Genomic DNA, 22,792 nt, shown 5'->3' on the forward strand with positions numbered 1-22,792 from the left:
ATACAAGTAACTCTATCATCCGACCACGTTCATCAACATAATTGACATCAATGGAAATGTCAAGAGTTCCTCTTTCGAATATAACTAGCAAGGGTGGCACAAAAACTTCAATTAGCATCATTTTAAGAAACTGAGAATTTCTGCAGCATGATTTCAAAACTTGTCTATCATGATTGCGACACGTTGTAACATTGAAGTAGAGTTGTGCAATCTAGGCCATTGTTCGCTATCTTAGTTCAAAAAAGTACCTTGTGAAATAACGCATAGACAGTTTCGAAATATTTATGGCAAACAATTTTGATTGCAATTGAAATAAATATTCTCTAAACACATCACACAGCGGTAGTATGTCAAGTTATGTCGAAAAAGTTGAAATTTGTATGTGGCGCCTTAAAAACGTAAAATACATCCGCAAAGTATTCGCAGCTTATGGGAGAAATTATAAAAAATTAAAAAGATAAATGTACAATTTCCAGAATGAAGCTTATAGTTGGCACTGACAATGTTTTTACGAAAAAAAACATATTCATAAAAAAGTTTTCTAACTTCCTTAAAAATAAAGTCTTTGTAAATGACTTTTTTTGGTACTTTTAATATTAGTACTATAAATTTATGTTCAGTTTTACTAATGTTGGGAAAATTTGGGGGTCTCCATATTTATTTTTAAACACAGGGGAAAGTCTCCAGTTCAGCTGACCTTATCTGCCCCCGTTAGTTTATTCGTCTTATACCACGCCCGTAAAATCTTAAAAATTTCGAAAATCGGGAGGTACGTTTATATGGGAGCTATACATAAACTTGGACCTATATTCAATATTTTTGCAAGAATGTATTTTATGTATTGAGAACTCAAATTCGAAAATTGCAGCAAAATCGGTTGGAAAATTTGGAAAAATAGTTCAAAATTCCGAAAATCGGAAGGTACGCTTATATGGTGGCTATACCTAAACATAGACCTATATTGAACATTTTTTGCATGAGGGTATTTTGTTCACTCAAAACTATAAATGCAAAATTACAACTAAATCGGTTGGAAATTTTGGCTAAAATCGTCGGTACCTTTATATGGGGGCTATATGTAAATGTGGACCTACACTTTCATACGGGCAAAATGTGCCTCATCGAAATAATGGTCTTAGACATCAAGTATGTTTGGACGAAATGTGTTTTAGACAATTTCGAGTCGATTTCGCAATGTCCGTCCGTCTGTCTGTCTGGCTGGTGAGCACGATAACTCTCGAACGGATGAACCGATTTGGTCCAAAAGTTGGCTATCGCAATATTTTGGTCTATACTTTACACATCGTAATATTTCTACCAAACTAAGTTGAGGTTCCAATATGGACTCAATCGGTCCACGCCGTCGTGTACCTCCCACACAAAATTTCGGAAAAGTTCAGTTTAGGATCTGCTCTCGAATCGCTTTGAGTTTTGTTGCAACACCTTGTATTCACTGCCCCCCATACGACGGTACAAGTTTCATCAGGAGCAAGTCCATACTTCCTGAGAAAATAGCCTAATAGTTGCAAAGAGCCCCTATGACTCCGTGTGTAGATAATTCTCGAACGGATCTGCAGATTCGGTCTAAAATTTTGCCTTCGTAATATTTTGTCCAAACATAGTTTAAATTCGAAGATAAGCCATATCGGTCCACTCCTTCAGGTACCTCCCCGACAAAAGTTGAAAAATGTTCGGAAAAATTGTGCGCACGATAACTTTTGAAGCGAGTGACCGATGTAATCCATACTTTGCACATCCTAATATAGCTACCAGATATAGATCAGGTTCGAATATGGACTATATTTGTCTCCTCCTTCTGGTACCTCTCACACAAAATTTCTGATAAGTTCACTTTAAGACCTGCTCTCGAATCACTTTGATTTTTGTTGAGGCAAATTGCAAATTGCAATTGCATAAGCTGTTTTTTCAGGGGCAAGTCCATACTTCTTGAGAAAACAGCCCAAAAGTTGTAAAAAACCCCTATGGTACCATATGTAGTGGATGGAGAGCTCGAACGGAAGACTGCGTTCGTACACACTTAGGATTTTGTAATATTTCTTCATATATTATATGAAATTCGAAAGTTGTGCTTATAGGACAACTCCTTCCGGTAACTCCCCTACAAAAGTTCGAAAATATTCGCTAAAATGGTAAGCGCGATATCACATAGACGTAGCAACCGATTTGGTCCAAACTTTGAATCTCTAAATATTGTCGAAACTTAGTTTATGTTCAAATTTGGGCCCTATCTGCCCAATCCTTGTGGTACCACCCACACAAATGTTCAACATTTTTGTGTGGTTAAGGGTCCGTTCGAGGATCCTTTGGACATTTTTACCAAAGGCTTTCCTTGTAACGGTTCATACGCCCAAAATTTTCAGAACCCCTGTAAATACATAACGTTTTTTTGGGAAAAAGTATTTCAATCCACACAGGTTGAGGGTATATCTCTGTCGGCAAATCCGACTGAATCTTTTTTACTTGTTTTCTATCTTTTTGCCTCGTTATAAACCTATGTTTAACATTTCGAGGTTGTAGCTCGATTAGAACTATTTTTGGCACTCCTTTCCATACAAGTGGGGCCACTGTGCAAGGGAGAGGTTAAAAGTTGGTTTTCACGTTTCGTTTCCCCCAGAATTTAAAATGTGGAATTAAAGTTGGATATTTTTCCCACAAAAATTATAGTCAATTTCACCGCTAAGTACTATCCGACCATTATCCAAAGGTGTTGGAATATTCATTGATCAAAACGCTAATTTCGTGTCAAATATTTTCAATCTTGAACTATAAAACTATGGGATCGCTATATGGAGGAAAAAAGGCCTCTGTAACATATGTCCCAAACAGATTTTGCAGCAAACATGTATATGTTTGTAACAGTCCCTAACATAACATATATTTTGATCCTGCAAAGAAATATATGTTTGGGTCAAAACAAGTATATGATTGGGTGCACACAAATATATGTTTGGGGAGAAACAAATATTTGTTTGGATGAAAACAGACAAAAAACAGACACATCGTTAGTCCCAATTCGATAGGCCTTACGGTTTCCACGCAAAATTCTGAAAACCAAAATAACCTAAAAACGTGAATTTTGACCGCGATTTATTTAAGACTAGCTGAACCCGGTGCGCTTTGCTACCCCGACTTAGATAAAATATAATGCAATGCTTTTTTAATATTTTAACGTATAAATATAGGAGATATGAAGGCGTTCTCTACCTATTCAGGGCTGTTTTGGAGCTACTATGGTATTTTTGTATGTTTCAGGACGTAACACTCCTCCTAAAGCCTTTTCGACTATAAGTATTCCTAGGGTAGTTATATACTCTTGCAATATTAATTTCTCTTTTTTTACAGATTGGATTTGGAGTGAATAAAATTAGGAACGTTTGAGGATAGTTGTAATTTATTTTATAAATGGGACTTATTATTACTCTTAGGATAACTCCTCTTGTATTCAAAACTTTTACTCAAATAATGATTTAGTTATATCATATTAAAACATTATTCTTAAGAAGTCTCTCAAAGATATAATATTTAATGCTGTAGCCTTGGTCAATTCGTTCTCAACTATAAGTACTCGTACTTGTGTATATAATGATGACTTCTAAGTATCTTCAAAATTTCATTCAAATTAGACATATGTAACAAAAACATGACAATATATATGGGAGCTATATTCCGATCTGAACAGATCTCGATATCATTTTGCACATTTATTTTTACACGAAATCCCGTCTCGCATTCCAAATTGCAATGAAATTGAACATACATAACGTGTTTGGTGCACAAAATGCAAGAAATCTGCCGAAAATATACATGGGAGCTATATTCAAACTTGAACCGATTTTGATATAATTTGGAACATTTGTTTTTAGACCAAATTCCGTCACACATTCCAAATTTCAGCGAAATTGGACACACATAGCGTGTTTGGTGCATAAATTACAGGAAATCGGCCGAAAATATATATAGGCAATATCCAAATATGAACCGATTTCGATATAATTTGGCACATTCATTGCTATACCAAATTCCGTCACACATTCCAAATTACATTGAAATTGGACATAAATAGCGTGTTTGGTGCATAAAATATAGCGAATCGGCCGAAAATATATAAGGGAGCTTTATCCAAATTATAACCGATTTCGATATAATTTTGCACATTTATGTATAGACCAAATTCCGTCAGACATTCCAAGTTTCAGCGAAATTGGACATACATACAGTGTTTGGTGCATAGATTACAGGAAATCGGCCGAAAATATATATATAGGGGCAATATCCAAATATGAACCGATTTCGATATAATTGGCACATTTGTTTCTAGACCAAATTCCGTTACACATTCCAAATTTCAGCGAAATTGGACATATGCAGCGTGTTTGGTCCATCCAATGCGGAAAATCGACCGAAAATATATATGGGAGCTATATCCAAATCTGAACCGATTTCGATAGAATTTGGCACATTTATTTCTAGACCAAGTTCTGTTACACAATCCAAATTTCAGCGAATTTGGTCATATATAGCGTGTTTGGTGTATCAAATGCGGAAAATCGGCCGAAAATATATATGGGAGCTACATCCAAATCTGAACCGATTTCGATATAATTTGGCACATGTATTTCTAGACCATGTTGATTCACACTTTCCAAATTTTATTGAAATTGGATATCAATAGCGTGTTTGGTGCCTCAAATACATGAAATCGGACGTAGGAGCTATATCCAAATCTGAACCGATTTCGATATGAATTGGCACATATATTTCTAGGCCAATATCCATCACACATATAAATTTCACATATTCCAAATTTCATTGAAATTGGGCTTACATAGAGTGTTTGGTGCATCAAATACATGAAATCGGCCGAAAATATATATAGGAGCTATATGTAAATCTGAACCGATTTCAATATAATTTGACAAATTTTTTTGTAGATCAATTTCCGCCACATATTTCAAATTTCATTGAAATTGGACATACATAAGGTGTTTAATGCATAAAATACATGAAATCGGCCAAAAATATATATTGGAGGTATATCCAAATCTGATCCGATTTCAATATAATTTGTCAAACTAATTTCTAGGATCAATTCTGTCGAAGATTCCAAATGTCGTCAAAATTTAACATACATGGCGTGTTTGGTGTAGAAAATACATGATATCGGCCGAAAATATATATGGGAGCTATATCCCAATCTGAACCGATTTCAAAATAGTTTGGAACATTTTTGAGTCCATAAACTTCAAACAAACGTACAAACATTTTCCTCTTTTATAGATATAGATACCGCACAAATTTCATTGAAATAAATATGGGAGCTATAGCCAATTCAACACCGATTTCAATACTTATTTCTACACCAAATTTAGTTACACATTGGACATACATAGCGTGTTTGGGGCATCAAATACATGAAATCGGCCGAAAATATATATATAATTTGGCATACTCATTTCTACAACAAATTTAGTCACACATTCCAAATTTCGTTGAAATTGGACATACATAGTGGGTTGGGTGCATCAAATACATGAAATCGGCCGAAAATATATATAGGAGCTATATCTAACTCTGAACCGATTTCAATATAATTTGGCATACTCATTTCTACAACAAATTTAGTCACACATTCCAAATTTCATTGAAATTGGACATACATAGTGGGTTGGGTGCATCAAATACATGAAATCGGCCGAAAATATATATAGGAGCTATATCCAAATCTGAACCGATTTCAATATAATTTGGCATACTCATTTCTACAACAAATTTAGGCACACATTCCAAATTTCATTGAAATTGGACATACATAGTGGGTTGGGAGCATCAAATACATGAAATCGGCCGAAAATATATATAGGAGCTATATCCAAATCTGAACCGATTTCAATATAATTTGGCATACTCATTTCTACAACAAATTTAGTCACACATTCCAAATTTCATTGAAATTGGACATACATAGTGGGTTGGTGGCATCAAATACATGAAATCGGCCGAAAATATATATAGGAGCTATATCTAAATCTGAACCGATTTCAATACAATTTGGCATACTCATTTCTACAACAAATTTAGTCACACATTCCAAATTTCATTAAAATTGGACATACATAGTGGGTTGGGTGCATCAAATACATGAAAAATTTTTTGAGGTACCTCCGTTTCTGATGCTATATCTCCGGATCAGAGCGGAATTTCGAAACTTTTTATAGCCTATGTTACTTTCAGGCGATGTAGTAATATACCCTGAAAATTTCAGCAAGATCGGTTCAGCAGTTTTTGAGTCTATAAATTTCAAACAAACAAACAAACAAACATACAAACATTTTTCTATTTTATATATATAGATTATTTGGATTATTCTCATCTATTGTAGTACCTCTCAATCTGAGAACTCGTAATACCTTTTCTATATTTTTTCCGCTTAACTCATTGAGGAGCATAGGGCCTCAGAGGTATGTGAAAAACACTCAGAACATGAATTACCCCCTCCCAAACTCGCGGAGCTTACCGCAGTTGCGGGATGATTTGGCATATGCCTTGGAGAATTAAATTTCGTTCAGTTCTTTCTTTAATGTTTTGGTGGCAAAAATCTCAAGATTTCTTTTTTGCTTGTGAGCTCAAGGAAGAACTTAGAGAGCTGCCTGTGACTCAACAACATATAAGCACGAGCGTAAACTTCTTGGAAGCCTGTGGGCGTCATTGTTGACCTACATCGCTGCCATCCATACTGCCTTGTCCGCCATAACAACGCAGATATCTGTAGACCCTATTCCCCAAGTACTTCGAGTTTTCTCCTACATATATTTTGGTAGTGCTGCAGGTAGTTTTTTCGTGCAGGATTATTACCTCCAGGGTTATACCGCCCATGATCGGTCGCCAGAGCCTCGTTTGCGTGAACAGAGGACACCCAGTCACAAGTAGACAGTGGGTGAGTTTGTCGTTTGAAAAGGATTGGTTATGTGAACAAATATATTATTCGTATACGCATAACTCTTCCGATTGCCCTCCAATACCTCTCTTATGGGGGATATATTAAAATGTGAATCTGTACCCACAATTCTCTGTAGGCATTTTTTATACCCATAACGAATAATCAGTCACTTTGGTAGGATAATGTAGCTAAAACCTCCAAAATACCGAAAATCGGGAGGTACCGTTCTATGGGGGCTATATCAAAACGTCGACCTATACCAACAATTCTCTGCAGGAATGCTATATATCTCCTACGAAGACTAGATACCGAATTTTACCCATTCTCGAGGACATTGCCAAAATACCAAAAATGGGGAGGTACTGTACTAAAAGCCTATATTTGAAAACGTGGACCATATATTGACAAATTTCTGTGATAAAGATTTGTAGCCCCAAAGAGGACTAAGTACGAAATTTCGGCCTTTTTGGTAAGATAATGTGGCTGAAACCTTAAAAATACCGAAAATCGAGAACCGTAGGATATATCAACAGGATTACCTATACTGGCTGTCGTTTCCGTGCAATAATGGGGCTTAAACTTTCAAAATATCGAAAATCGGGAGGTACCGTTCTATGAGGGTTATATAAAAACATGGACCTTTATAGACTATTTTCAATACTAATCATCATACGTGTAATAGAAACTTCAAGGACCGATATGACCCATTTCGAACTTAAACTAAGTTTGGACAAAATATTATGAGAGCAAAAGTTGGGACCAAAGTTGTTGCTCCGCATAAGAAATATCGTGGGTAAAATTTAAGCGTATGTTTTTGTACTTTTGTGGGTTTTGTATCGAGAGGAGTAGGCCGATAAGCCCATCTTCAAACTTTATCTAAAATTTGCAGTAGTATTCCGATATTCAGGGTTTGCGTGCGGCTAGCCACTACAGTTGGTGATTTTTTGGGTTCTTTTTCCCAAGAAGTATCGACTTGCCCATTAAAATACTTGTACCTTCGTAATAGGGCTCCCGAAAACACACTGCACTTTTCCGAAATTTTGTGTGAGAGGCACCTGAATGAGTAGACTGATATAGTCCATATACGAACTCAAGTATAAATATTACGTGAGCACCATTTTAGCGAAACATTTTGAAAATTTGTGCGGGAGGTACCCCAGGTAGTGGACCGATATGACCCACCTTCGAACTTGATCTGAGACAATTTTGGACAGAATCGGTTGATCCGTTCAAGTGTTGTCGGACTCTTCAGCCAGCCGGACTGACTGACGGACATGGTTAAATAGCCCCCAAATCGTCTGAAACGGATTTCGTCAAAACATTCTTGTGGTCTAAAACTATTATTTTCATGAGACACATTTCGATCGTTTGAAAGTGTATATACCCTCTTTAGCCCAAAGGCTGTATTTAATTGTATTTAATTTGAATTTTCTAGAAAACATTGCTCCGGGTACAACATTTAATTGTTATTTTTAATTGAGAAAACATTTCGTTTCCTACAAGCGTATACAGGTATGTATTTGGCTTCACTTTTAATTCATTTTATTATGAGCTCTCAAGTCACATTCGTTTTTATTTCTTTTATGTTTCCTCCAACAACAATAATAGCATTAGATTCAAATTTCTGTTTTGTTTTATTGTGGTCAGATTTAGTAGAACTGTTATTATTTTCCTTTCGATTGTGGCGTGTTGAAAGTAATTATGTTTTGCAATTGATGCAATTATACGAAAAATCCTCCAAAGAACCAAAAACACAAAGATGCAATGAAGCCATCCATACCCACAGAAGTATAAACCAAAATGGCATGGTAAAACAGCAGCAATAAAACTAAACATTAAATGGAGAATAACCACAAAAGCCATATTCATAAGGATGTGTGTGTGTGTGTGCCTACACAGCTACATACAGCACAACAAATTGAACCACAAACCCTCCAAACATTTGGAAGTTAAATATATCTTACCTGCATTCAGTTAAAAATGCGAATGTTGTCTATTTACAAGAACAAATATGTTGTTATCGCTTTTTTATCCGTATGTGGTCACAACTGCGCGACTTAAAGTATTATAAAAAGCGACACTTCATGTTGTACAAAAACAAATGCTTAAAGTCTGTAGTATTGATACTACTCTCTATTATAGAGAGTAATGTTTTCAAAACAATAGTGGCAGCATTACAAAAACAATTTACTTTGCAAACAGTTACGCGAATTGTAATGGAAGCAAATAAGTAGAATAAACATGAGTTGATTGACGTGATTTCTTCAGTTCTTGTGACGTTCTGTTAGCAATCGGTACAAACTTGGTACAAAAATTTAAATGAAAATAAAGCTGTTTAGTTTCTTTATTGTATATTTACAACTTTTATAAAAAAGTAAATCAAACGTATTATTATTCATTTGAATTCAATGTTAATGAGGTTATAAATGGTGCATTGTATTATAAAAATTGTTTCTTTTTTGATCAATTTTATAATAAAATGCATCTTTTATAACCGCAGTAACATTAAATTCAAATGAATAATAATAAAACTACTGAAAATTTCGTAAACGGTACCTGCATGAGTACCTAATGCGCACTCAAAGTGCCCCGCTTCCGACACTCCAACTGAATCGCATAAGAAACATACAACAGTGACGGAAGCGAAAATAGAGTTTGGACCGCATAAGTGGAACAGTTTCTTTAGTCATTTTTGTCTTTTCGGAAACAAATGCGACTGTCGCAGTAGACACAACAATCCGTTTTCAGTGACTTTTGCGTCAAGCAAGCGATAGAAAATGTTTGGAGGGAATCCATGCATTTACATATGTTCAAATTTCCACCCATCCGGCTATACACGACCCATACAATACGATTATACGGAGAATACAGAAGAATACCCAGTTGTATTAGAATATAAATGCATAAAATAGGAAAAGAAAAACAAATTTCAACAACAGCAGTTAAAAGGTGGCAAAATAAGAAATAATAATAACATAGCAGTATACAATCCCCCACAACACATCACACAGTACAGCACGCAGTACAATTCAAAGGAAAGGACAAAGAAGAACCTCAATAACAATAGGAAAACAAAACACAACATATTATTTTAACACCCTTTGACGTGACGATCAAATGTAACGCCTTCCGCTTAGAAATTGTAAGGAATGTCCATACACATGTAAATGCACATCCTGCTACATAAAATTGCGGGTGTTGTAGAAAATACAGCGTATGAAGGAGAACTTATTGTTCAGTTTACTTGTATGCCGTAAGGAAGTGCAATTTTCGCGAATATCTAATAACTGTTTTCATGATATACACTAACTGCATTACGTATTACGTGCTCGAAATAAAATAGCAAGTATATTTTGTTGACGTAGTACATTGGAACTGACAAATACATATTTGGCAAGAAGATACAGTGATATTTGACATACCCTGCTACAAAGTACGGACATTTTTGTTGATGTTGTCATGTACAAAACATCTATAGATATCGCACCAAAGAGACAAGCGATAGTATGGCATAAATTATGTATGTCGTACAGCGAATCACACTGAAAGTGAGCCCCCTTAATGATATTAAGTTTAGCATTAATAACATATTTAACAATTAAGAGAGGGCTATATTTGGACGGGGCCAGACATGATTTAACTTTTATATACGACATAACCGATATGACATAACCGTAGGTATCTCACTATTTTATGGTCATATTATTACATACATATATTTATGATTTTATATTATATATAACATTATTTCATATATCATAAACATTAAATGTGGTTTGTGCGGGACCTTTTTCAATATTTATATGAAATAAAAGTTATGCCATTACTAGGCGAAAGGTCATATGGAGGGTATAATTAAATTTGTCATTCCGTTTGTAAAACATCGAAATATTCGTCGGAGACCCTATAAAGTATATATTATTGATCAGCATAAAATTCTATGTCGATTTAACCATGTCCGTCTGTCCGTCCGTCCGTCTGTCTGTCTGTTGAAATCAAGATACAGCTCGCAATTTTAAAGATAGAGAGTCAATATTTGGTACAGAAGTTTTTATTACTCGCAGGATGGTTGGTATTGAAAATGGGATATATCGGTTCACGTTTTGATATAGCCCCCATAGAACGGTACCTTCCGATTTTCGGTATTTTTAAGGTTTTAGCTTCATTATCCTACCAAAATGGCTGAAATTTGGTACGAAGTCTTCTTTAGGGGTATACAACTTTCTCCCAGAATTTTGTCGGTATCGGTCCACGCCTTCATATAGACCCTATAGAACGGAACCTACCGATTTTCGGTATTTTGAAGGTTTTAGCTTCATTATCACACCGAAATGGCTGAAATTTGGTACTTAGTCTAAGTTGGTGGTTTAAAACTTTCCCCCAGAACTTTGTCGGTATCGATCCATGCCTTCATATAACCCCCATAGAACGGTACCTCCCGGTATTTTGAACGTTGTGGCCTCAATATTCCACCGAAATGGCTGAAATTTGGTATTTAAACTTCGTTGGGGTACTCAAACTTCCCCTTTAAATTTGACGGCATAGGTCTACGCCTTCATATAGCCCCCGTGGAAAGGTACCTCCCGATTTTCCGTATTTTGAAGGTTGTGGCATCAATATTCCACCAAAATGGCTGAAATTTGATATTTAGTCGTCTGTGTGATATAAAACTGTTCGCCAGAAATTTGTCTGTACAGGTCCACGCTTTCATATTGCCCCATTTCCGACTAAAATACGTCGGTATAGGTCCACGTTTCGATATAGAACGGTACCTCCCGATTTTCGTAATACTGAAGATTGTGACGTCAATGTCCCACCGAAATGGCTGAAATTCGTTATTTAGTCTTCCAAGAGTTATAAAATATTCCAAAAGAGTATTATCAGTCCATGTCTTCCTATATCCCCATAGAAGCGTACTTCTTGATTTTCGGTATTTTTTAAGTTTTAGCCACATTCTCTTACCGAAATATAGGAAATTTGGTACTAAGTCTTCTTTGAGTTTAAAACTTTCCGTCAGAAATTTGTCGGTACAGATCGACGTTTTGAAATAGCCACCATAGAACGGTGCCTCACATTGTTTAACCGAAATTGCTGAAATTTAGTATTAAGTCTTCTTCTTAATACACGAAAGGAATCAAATTATTCCATTTTACTTCAATACAACTTGTGGTGGAGGGTATAACAAGTTCGGCCCGGCCGAACTTAACGCCTTTCTTACTTGTTTTTTTGAGAGTTGCCAACGCAGTAATAAAAAAGGTGTCATTTAATGTCAAAATGCCTCCATCATATGGTAGAACCTAAAAAATACTAATTATTATTATTTAAAAATAAAAAAAATATATATATTGAACAGTTTCACCAAAAATTCACAAGTGGAATTAATTATTTCGTGATTTTTAATGCATTACACTGGTAACCCTGATCTCAAAAAAATTGTTTGCTGAAAACATGGCTAAGCCGTTGAAACTTTGTGTTGATCATGTGTGCTGCAAAATATGAGTATGCGTGCCCGATGATATTTTATTAAAGCGACAATATCAAATAGCATCAGCATCGCTAGCAATATTTTTGTAAAATTTGTTGCTACATGTTGCCGTTGTTCATTGTTGCTAAACATATTTCGAAGAAATTTTAGCAGGCAAAGCTGCAAATATTGGGTGCTTTTGCTAATATGGCATTAGCATTTTAAACCCTGCTTATTGAGGCTAAGCGACAAATTATTTTTATACCCTCCACCATAGTATGGAGGGTATATTAAGTTTGTCATTCCGTTTGTAACACATCGAACTAATCATTTGTGCCCCACGGTTTTATTTTAGTCTAGTCTATGCATATGTTTATAATTCCCACGACTGTATATATTTTATTATTTTTTGGTTTTTAGTACATTTATCTTAAACATTGCAATGTATGTTTAACATAAAACCGTTTAACTTAAAAAGTTTTTTTTACCTATTTTTATTTGAAAGACAATTTAAATTTAAAACACATTTGCATTTGAAAAACGATAAGTTCTAGGACAGAGAAGCCATTACATAGTCGATACGTCCGAAGATTTGCTTTACCACCAATGAAACCAGGTAACGTAATTTGGTGACTATGTGGGTTCGAGTCCATGGCTTTCCTTTTTCACTTGCAAATAATTTCAGATCATTAAGCTTAACTCTAAACGAGAAAATTAATAAAATCATTAAAAAAAATGATCTTCGCCCTAACAGGCAAAATTTCAAAAAATAAAAAATAGGCTGAGCCCGGCTGGGATTTGAACCCACGTCCTTGAAAACATATCAAAAAAATGTTGTCACGGCGTGTTAGCGTTCAAAGCCAAAACTCATAACTTCAAAGGCATCGCAAAAAGCGGTTGTTGTGAAGAAAATACATTTCAACGGCCAAATATCCGTTAATGTATAAAAACACATTTGCATTTGAAAAACGATAAGTTCTAGGACAGAGAAGCCATTACATAGTCGATACGTCCGAAGATTTGCTTTACCACCAATGAAACCAGGTAACGTAATTTGGTGACTATGTGGGTTCGAGTCCATGGCTTTCCTTTTTCACTTGCAAATAATTTCAGATCATTAAGCTTAACTCTAAACGAGAAAATTAATAAAAAGACAATTTAGTTATTTTTTTTGCAATTACTTATAGTTCATTACTTCAAGTATAAGAAAATAAAAAGTTTTGAAACAATATTCAACAAGAATTATGAAAAAAAAAATTGAAAATACATTAAACGCCTTAAAATTTAATGGTCAAACATATGCAACTGAGACAAATCGCATGCAAAAATCTTCAATATTTTGTAAAGCGTCATTTTTAATATGATTCAAATTATTTGTTTTCTTTTGTTTTGGGGAATTTAAAAGTGAGTAAAATTTTAAAACCGATATCAGTCATACGTACTTCATCGGGGGAGTGGGGGGTTTAGGGGAGGGGCTTGAGCATGGGTGCAAGAGTCAGAAACTTAGGAAATAATGGACATTTCTTGATGTTTAAGTTTTGGATTTAATAAAATTCAGAGTCCAGAGTGCAGTTATATCGTTTATTATCAAAAGTCAGAAGTTTGGGTCTCGAAAAACATATGAGTGTAGGGATCGGCACCTTATCGGAGTGACGTTATATCGGTCAATATCATTGGGAATTCGGGATTATATAAAGGCAAAACGTTTTAGAAACCTTTTCTTTTTTGGGAGGCCTGTGCTCTTCCCGGAATTGTCTAAACACAAAATGTTTGCGTTAAATTATCATCTGACTGGCTTTCTAAAACTTGTTGCATTTATATAATCCCGAATTTCTAATGATATCGCCCGTTATAACGTCAATAGATCAGTAGTACTCACTCTGAAACGGGTCCGATCCTTACGCTCATACGTTTTTCGAGACCCAGACTTCTGACTTTTGCTAATAAACGATATAACTGCACTCTAGGCTCTGAACTTTATTAAATTCAAAATTTAAATGTCAAGAAATTTCCATTATTTCCTATGTTTCTGACTCTTGCACCCATGCTCATGCCCCTCCCCTAGACCCACACTACCCCGATGAAGTACGTGTGACTGATATCAATTTTAAATTTCAATCAGTTTTAACCAACCCAAAACAAATAATTTCAATCATATTAAAAATGACATTTTACAAAATATTGAAGTTTTCTGCATGCGATTTGGCTCAGTTGTAATGTTTTGATCATTAAATTTTAAGGAGTTTTATGTATTTTAAATTTTTTTCATAATTCTTGTTGGATGTTGTTTCAAAACTTTATATTTTCTTATACTTGACACGGTGCGCCTTAACTAACTTTAAATTAAAGGTGCTTACACCTGGGAAGTTTTTGCGGATTCTGATACTACAATGTTCATAGATGAGAAAAATCAAAAAACCAAAAAAATTGCAGGAGGTATTTTTAAATAAATCGCGGTCAAAGTTCAAATTTTTGGGTCTTTATTATGTTTTCACGATTTTGCTTAGGAACCGCAAGTATTGAAAAGGGACTAGAGCAAATGTTGTAGCAGTGAAAATTCTCTAAAAGTTTGACCATAATGTTATTTTCGTAGGTTTTACCATTTTTGAGATATAGATGTTCAAACTGGGACAATGCACTGAATGTATCGTCTCCTTATAAAGCAATGTCATGAAGGGTGCACCTTAATTAACTTTAAATGAAAACCGCTTACACCTGGGAAGTTTTTGCGGATTCTGAAACAGTAATGTTCATAGATGAGAAAAATCCAAAAACAAGAAAAAATCGCTGGAGGGATTTTGAAATAAATCGCGGTCAAAGTTCACATTTCTAGGTCTATTTTAGGTTTCCAGGATTTTGCTTGGAAACGGCAAGTTGTTTCGAAGTGGGAATAAAGAAAAAGTTGTAGCAGTGAAAATCCTCTACAACATTTTCTTAAGTCTTATTTCGATTGGTCTTGCCGTTTTCAAGCAAAATCTTGAAACCCTAAAGTAAACCTAAAAATGTGTCCTTTTACCGCGATTTATTTTAAAATTCCCCCAGCGATTTTTTCTTGTTTTTGGATTTTTCCCATCTATGAACATTGCTGTTTCAGAATCCGCAAAAACTTGCCAGGTGTAAGCGGTTTTCATTTAAAGTTAATTAAGGTGCACCCTTCATGACATTGTTTTATAAGGAGACGATACATTCAGTGCATTGTCCCAGTTTGAACATCTATATCTCAAAAATGGTAAAACCTACGAAAATAACATTATGGTCAAACTTTTAGAGAATTTTCACTGCTACAACATTTGCCCTAGTCCCTTTTCAATACTTGCGGTTCCTAAGCAAAATCGTGAAAACATAATAAAGACCTAAAAATTTTAACTTTGTCCGCGATTTATTTAAAAATCCCTCCTGCTGTTTTTTTTCGTTTTTTGATTTTTCTCATCTATGAACATTGTAGTTTCAGAATTCGCAGAAACTTCCCAGGTGTAACTAACTTTCATTTAAAATTAGTTAAGGCGCACCGGGTTGAAGCATTGAACAATAAATATTTGCAAAAAGTACCTAAATTGTCTTTCAAAAAATATTTTGCAGAACATTTTTTAAAACGTGCAATTTTGTTGCAAACATATTGTCCACCACTGTATAAAGGTTAGAAATTAGATTAGACTTATTAAGATATGTATGTAGGGTTACATAGAGAGGGTATTTGCCATGTTTCAGGCCTTTGGCGAGCCTGCTCGGCTTGTCGGTTTTGAAGAAGACTGTTTGAGATTTAAAAAAACTTGGAATTTTTCCAACACGTTTCAAAACTTTACTGTAATGATTGTAAATGTAGTTTCTTGAAAACAAACCAAAACACTAAAGGAACCCACCCAGCAACAAAAGTCCTCCCAAAATCATGGGTTTTGTAAGGGATTTTTGGCAACCGTAACTAATCACAAACCCCCTTTATTCTCCATTATTTTTACAAGGGCATGTCGCACTCAGTTTCTAGCTATTTAATGACCACTAGAATAACTAGTTATTCGGTGGCCACTAAAAGTTGAAAAGTAAGGTGAAAAAATTCTATTTTTAGAACAGTTGATGTAGAGAATTTGTTTTTAATTTCATCACACTTCTTACTTTTATTTTACTTTGTTTTATTTCGCTGTCTGCCCGAGTTGAACCCACGAACCCTCTGATTTCTAGCCAAGGACACAACACACTGTGCCACGCACACGAATATTAAGGGTTGCTTAAGAACTTAAATGTGCAGTGCACATGTGCACCACGAACTGTTATTTTTTAATTAACAAAAACTCGAACTGAACGAAAATAATTAATATTTAATTTTATATATGACTACTATCGACATCACCAACATCAATATGCTTCTATCTCTGTGAGAAAATTTCGTGATGATCCGATCAAAATTCCGACCTGTAGTGTGATTGCACAAAAAGAGGAAAAAAGGGATGTATTACCGACTATTGCGATATCTCTATTTTTTTACCTCCTACGCCAACCTACTTTGCATAATTTTAAAGATTTGATTCCCCAACCAAAGGTGTGATATCCGTCATTATTATTAAAATCGTAAAAATTAAAAATTGGGTTTTATTTGCGACTATTGTGATATCTTGTTTGTTTGATCACCTACGGGAACCCACTTTACATCATTAGAAAGGTGATATTTTCTACTTTGATTGTCAGGTATATGGTATACCCCATATAGAAGCTGAGATATTCGCTTTGGAAAAAAAACATTGTCTTTTTATCCAAATAAGTATTTTGCCCATTACGACCCCTAAATATTATGCGACCATCACCAAAATCAATAGGCTTTTTCATCTGTGAGACCCCCATTAACCCTCAAAATTTCGCGACCATCCGATCAAAATTGCGAAATGTAGTGTGATTTCCAAAAAAAAAAAAAAAAAAAAAAAAAAAAAAAAATATGGGATGTATTGCGACTATTGCGATATCTCCGTTATTTGGTCACCTACGCCGACCTAGTTTGCATCATTGTAAAGACGGAATCTTTTACTTTCATGGGCTTTGCTTTTGGAAAGTTCCTAACCAAAGCTGTGATATTCGTAATTATAATTAAAATCGCAAAACTGAAAATTTGGGTTTTATTTGCGACTATTGTGATATCTTCGTTGTTTGATCACCTAAGAGAACCTACTTTACATCATTAGAAATTTGATATTTATTACTTTCATTGTCAGGTTGTACTTTTGGTATACCCCATACAGAAGCTGAGATATTCGCTTTGGAAGAAAACGTTGTCTTTTTATCCACATAAGTTTTTTGCCCATTCCAACCCCTAAATATTATCCGATAGGCTTCTTCCCCTCCGGGCCCCCCATCAACATCCGAAATGTCGTGACGATCCGATCAAAATTGCGACCTGTAGCGTGATTGCAAGGTTTAGATGGACACACATAGCCAAATCGACTCAGCTTGTCGAGACATTCATTTTCGTATATATAAGTATGGATCTACGACCATTATTTCGATGCGTTACAAACTTTTTGGCCAAAACCAACTTATAATACCCTCCCCACATAGTGGTGTAGGGTATAAAAATACTTTAGCCGATTTCAGTTATTTTGAAGCTTTTTTCTACATTTTTGGGCCCGAATTGTCTGTAATTTGGTATTTAGGGTTCTTATTAGTCAGAAACCTTTAAAACACTGTAAATCGGGAGGTACATTTCTATAAGGCGTACAGAAATAAGGCCCAAGGAAATAACACCCCAAATTGAAAATGAAAATAGGGCCCAAACAGGTATATGGAAAACAACAACAAAACTTTTGGGGTCTATTTTCGTATTTTGGGACATTTTTGCAGTCAGCAGTTGGGGCCAATTTGTCTTCACAACAAGTAAATCTAAAATTTGAAAATCAAATTGGGGTCTAAATAATATTGAAGTCTAATTGCATTTCTCATTGAGGCCTTTTTGAAAAGACGAATTGGGTGGAATTTTAGAAACTTATTATGAAGTTTAGAAACTTATTATGAAGAAAACGAACAAAAATTAGGGTGTCATTTCATAAATTGTATTAAGAACAAACAAACAAAAACTGTGCACGGACTTAGCACCGACGGATACAACTCCCAAAATTCGTTGAGAGTTATGTCCGTGAAGCAAAAAGGACATAACTAGAAAAAAACACGGACATAACGCCCAACGATTTTTTTCTTAATTCAAAGTTATTTTTTTTTTGCTTTTCGAAATTTTCCATTATTTTCTATTTATCAAAGAACTGTTATACATTTTAGAGAAGAAGTTAGAATATAATAAATATAGAAATAATATATAAACAATACCGAAGTCTCCGCAAAATCTTCCAGATTTCATATAAAGTATTTAAAAATGAAATTATATCTGAATTTATCAGTAGCAATTCGGAGAAATTTTACCAGACTACGGTATTCGACGAAAACATTTCGTATATACGAGTATATTAATTATTTAAATGAAAAAAAATTAAATCGGGAAATTATTTGTGTTTGCATTTTTCACAAAAAATCCGTATTTATAAAAATGGTTTTATAAAATTATTTAAAAATTTTTAGAAAAACTTTGTATCTTGTAAAATTGTGAAAATATTTTTGTAAAAATTCTCGCGATGTTGTCAAAAATATTTTGGCGCTTTCCGGTTTTATAAAAGTATTTGCAATTTTTTAGAAAAGCTTTGTATTTCGTAAAACTGTAAAAATATTTTTGTAAAAAAACTATAAAAGTATTTGCATTTTTCTTTAGAAAAACGTAGTATTAAGTAAAACTGTGCAAATATTTTCGTAAAAAAATCGCTCGATTTCTCAACAATATTTTCGCCCGCGTCGCTTTTCGGTTTTATAAAAGTGCTTGCAATTATTTAAAAAAAACTTTGTATTTACCGCCCGACTTTTTTTCAAAAATATTTTCGCCTTCGGCACTTTTCGCTTTTATAAAATTATTTGCAATATTTTATTGTTGTAAAATAATTCAGCTAAATCTCGGGTTTTGTTGTTTTTAAATTTTAAAACAACAAGTTTTATTTAAAGTGGGATGTAGTTAAAATTGATTTAATTTCGGGAAAGGCAAAGAATACTAGTTTCGTCCAACGCCACTTGGACTCATCAGTTCTCTTAGTTCTTTGTATTGAAACAAAGAACTCTTCCCCAATTTTATGACGACCAGAGCTCAAGAATAAACGTAACCGATGAATTCGTTTAAATGCGAATTCATCAGAAACATTTAAAAAATCTCGTAGCCGCATATGTAAACCAAGTAACTATTTTGCAATTTTTAGAAAAACTTGGCATTTTCCAAAATTGAGAAAATGTTTTTTGTAGAAAATAGCGCGATTTTTCAAAAATATTTTCAGCTTTGGCGCTTTGGGTTTTAAAAATATAGGCATATTATTTCAAGAATTTAGTACTTTCTAAAAGTTTTAATATATATTTCTCCTCTGCTACTCTCCAAATCAATTCAAACAAAATTAGAAAAAAAATGGAGAGTAGTGGTTGTTTCAATATGTTAAAATGCCTGTTCCAGAACCTGCAAGAAGCTACTATTTTTTACTACGATAACAAATTTTCCTTTATGATATCGACAAAATAGTAAAAATTAGTATATTCTTGCAGTACTGGAACATACCCAAAATTATAAAAAAAATATAGCCACCAATTAGTTACTTATTACAACCTATTGTATGAAAATGTTTAAAATCCTTTTTGCAAATACACCCCAAATTTGTTGCTTCGTTTACAACCCAAATTTAAGTGAATAAATATTTTTTGGCGTAAATGGATAGTTTAGGGCTTAATTGTATTTTCGGTGTTTGGCAATTGCCAAATGCACCCCAATTTTAAAAACGCATTTTGGCCCCAATGAAATTTTGGGGCATAAATGTAATATTTTTGGGGTCAAATTTCCTAGTTTGGGGCGTTTTTGTATTGGGGGTAATTTTCAACTGACAAATTTACGAGAGAATGTTTTGTAGCCACTATGAAGAATGTATCTTGATTTCAACAAACAGACTGACATGGTTCTATTTAGAACTTTATAGGGTCTACAATATAATTTATCGGGGGAACTAGAAAAATGTCTGGCCTAATAATTAAAACGCGAATATACATATATATATCTTTAAAAATGGTTTTATTGTTTAATATTTAAACGTTAGTTTACCCTATAATCGGCATAAGTTCATTCATTCGTGCAACAGGAAATAATTTCTGCGAAAAAGGTAAAATATTCTAAGTCTTGCTCAATGGCCAATTTTTCAGTCTCGGGCCACCTAAGTAAGAACCAGATCATTGTTCCTAATGTTTTTTAGTTGATTTCTAAATTTAATTATAGAATTCGTCGTTACTTTATCAGAACACTTGGTTCAGAACAAATTCACGAAATGTGGAACAAATAAATCAAATCATTTGCCAATCCAATTTTTATTGGGGATTTGTGTTAAAAAAGCCATCATAAAAATCTGCAAAATCATATAATTTCTATGATAAGCTTATAAAATAAAAGAGGATAATCTCATGACCATAAATCAATCATTCGTTTGCTGCTAAACTAGGTAATAAATTGGTTATGGCATTTGTGTTGCGAGGGGAACACTCTAATAGTCATAAATTCATCATACATAAAATAATAAATCACATTGCTGGTAGAGTAGCAAATTTAAAAAAAATGTTGTCATTTTCAGGTGGTATGCCAAATGTAGAAATGTTAGAAATGTTACATATATTAAAAAGGTAAACATTTAGGTAAATTCTGGAAATAAGAAGCTTTATTTATGCTACATAAAAACCCCATTATGTATATCATGAAACATAAAAACCTTGCTCAACATAGTAAGTGAGCTATAATATATGACTTAATTTAATTTTTACATCACTATTATTTTATATACATAAAATTTAGTGCTACTTAACACCACCCGCTATATTCCCTCACATGTCGTTTATAGCTTAGCTATAAATAAGTCACATAAACAGTTCCTTTAGGACCATAGCTGAAGTAATATATTTTACACAATTTGATTTCTCCCAACCTTAGCTAGCTCAGACATTGTTAAAGCTTTAGTAGTAGTAGTATGAAAAAAAGAAAGTATTTTACAGTTTCTATTTTACTTTAAATTCACACCCCCATACTTTGGCTTGCCAATGTTTCTTTTTATCTTGTGGGTGCCTGCCAGCCTGTCTACATTACTGGTGTTTGTTTTAGAGAACACCACCAACACCAAAAAAAAAACTGCATGTATAAACAATATAAAATTACTATTCAGCTTTACGTATTTACTATAGAGTTCCAAGTGGCAAAAAATATAGTTGGCGTCGATTTAGCATTGCGTGGCCGTTCCCGCCTTGGCCGGCTGTCCTGGTATTATGCTATCTGTTTTACTTTCTCAAGCACGTTTCATCTTTGTGAGTTGTTTTTTTTCTTACTTTGGCTTTTGTTTGAATTGTTTCTTTTCTGTTCTTTTGGGGGTATATTTTTATAGTATCTGCACATGATATTACGCCATTGATGATGATGATGGCGTAATGACGATGATGACACTGATAATGACGTTTGTTGTATAATTTGAATAAGCTCGCTTTTCTTCCCTTCCAAATGGAAGACTACTATGTTATTGTTTCATCTTAAATATTCAAAGGCAGATAGAGGAATGAAATAAAATAAAACTTTAGCAATTAGTTGGTAATTTTACACTTAAATATTTTCATTTGCAAGTATGCATGTGGAGTACATTTCGTTTTCCATTTTCATCCATTATTTTTCTAATGGCAAAATAAATAATGGGAAAATAAAATGGAGAATATAGAATAGAAAGTGCTATTAGAGCATTAGGTACATTAATAAGAAATATAACAAATATCTCATATCGCTCATTTACTCAAAGAGTGGCACATTTCAAAAAACCTAGTATCGAGAAAAATGCGTTTTAAGTTGGCGATTGAAATTTGAACTTCCAACTTAAAAAGACCATTACACAAAAAATAAAATAATTACTTGGACCATATTTTGCAAACAGCTAGCCAGATATCAGTGCTAAATTTCTGTGCAAGATCAAGCATGATTTGAAGTGTTTTAGTGCTTCATAAACTCAAAAAACGTTTTTGTTGAATTATGCCAAACCTGTAGTAAATAAGCTGTAACTCGATGAGTTTTAGAGATATCAGCATGAAAATTTGACACAAGATAAAGTAGAAGTCATAGAAAACGCATTTGTTGATTTATGCCACTCTTTGAGTAAATGAGCGATATGTCCTTCAGTCGACTAAGAGATCAATTACAGTTAACTTTTCTGCGTCGTGAGCATGTCTTGGATAAAGTGGATGAGAAAGATGATCTTGGTAGTACTTTCGACCATAAGCTTATGTTTGTTCAGCACATTGAT

At 34.1% G+C, this 22,792-nt stretch overlaps 1 protein-coding gene across 9 annotated transcripts in view; it reads left to right on the forward strand.

The window, feature by feature from the left end:
- 5-HT7 (5-hydroxytryptamine receptor 7) overlaps positions 1 to 22,792 on the forward strand; it is a 554,635-nt gene that overhangs the window by 311,282 nt on the left and 220,561 nt on the right. The window lies entirely within an intron of this gene.

This window comes from Musca autumnalis, unplaced genomic scaffold (assembly GCF_047663935.1).
Source record: "Musca autumnalis isolate F117 unplaced genomic scaffold, ASM4766393v1 scaffold_1, whole genome shotgun sequence".
NCBI lineage: Eukaryota > Metazoa > Arthropoda > Insecta > Diptera > Muscidae > Musca > Musca autumnalis.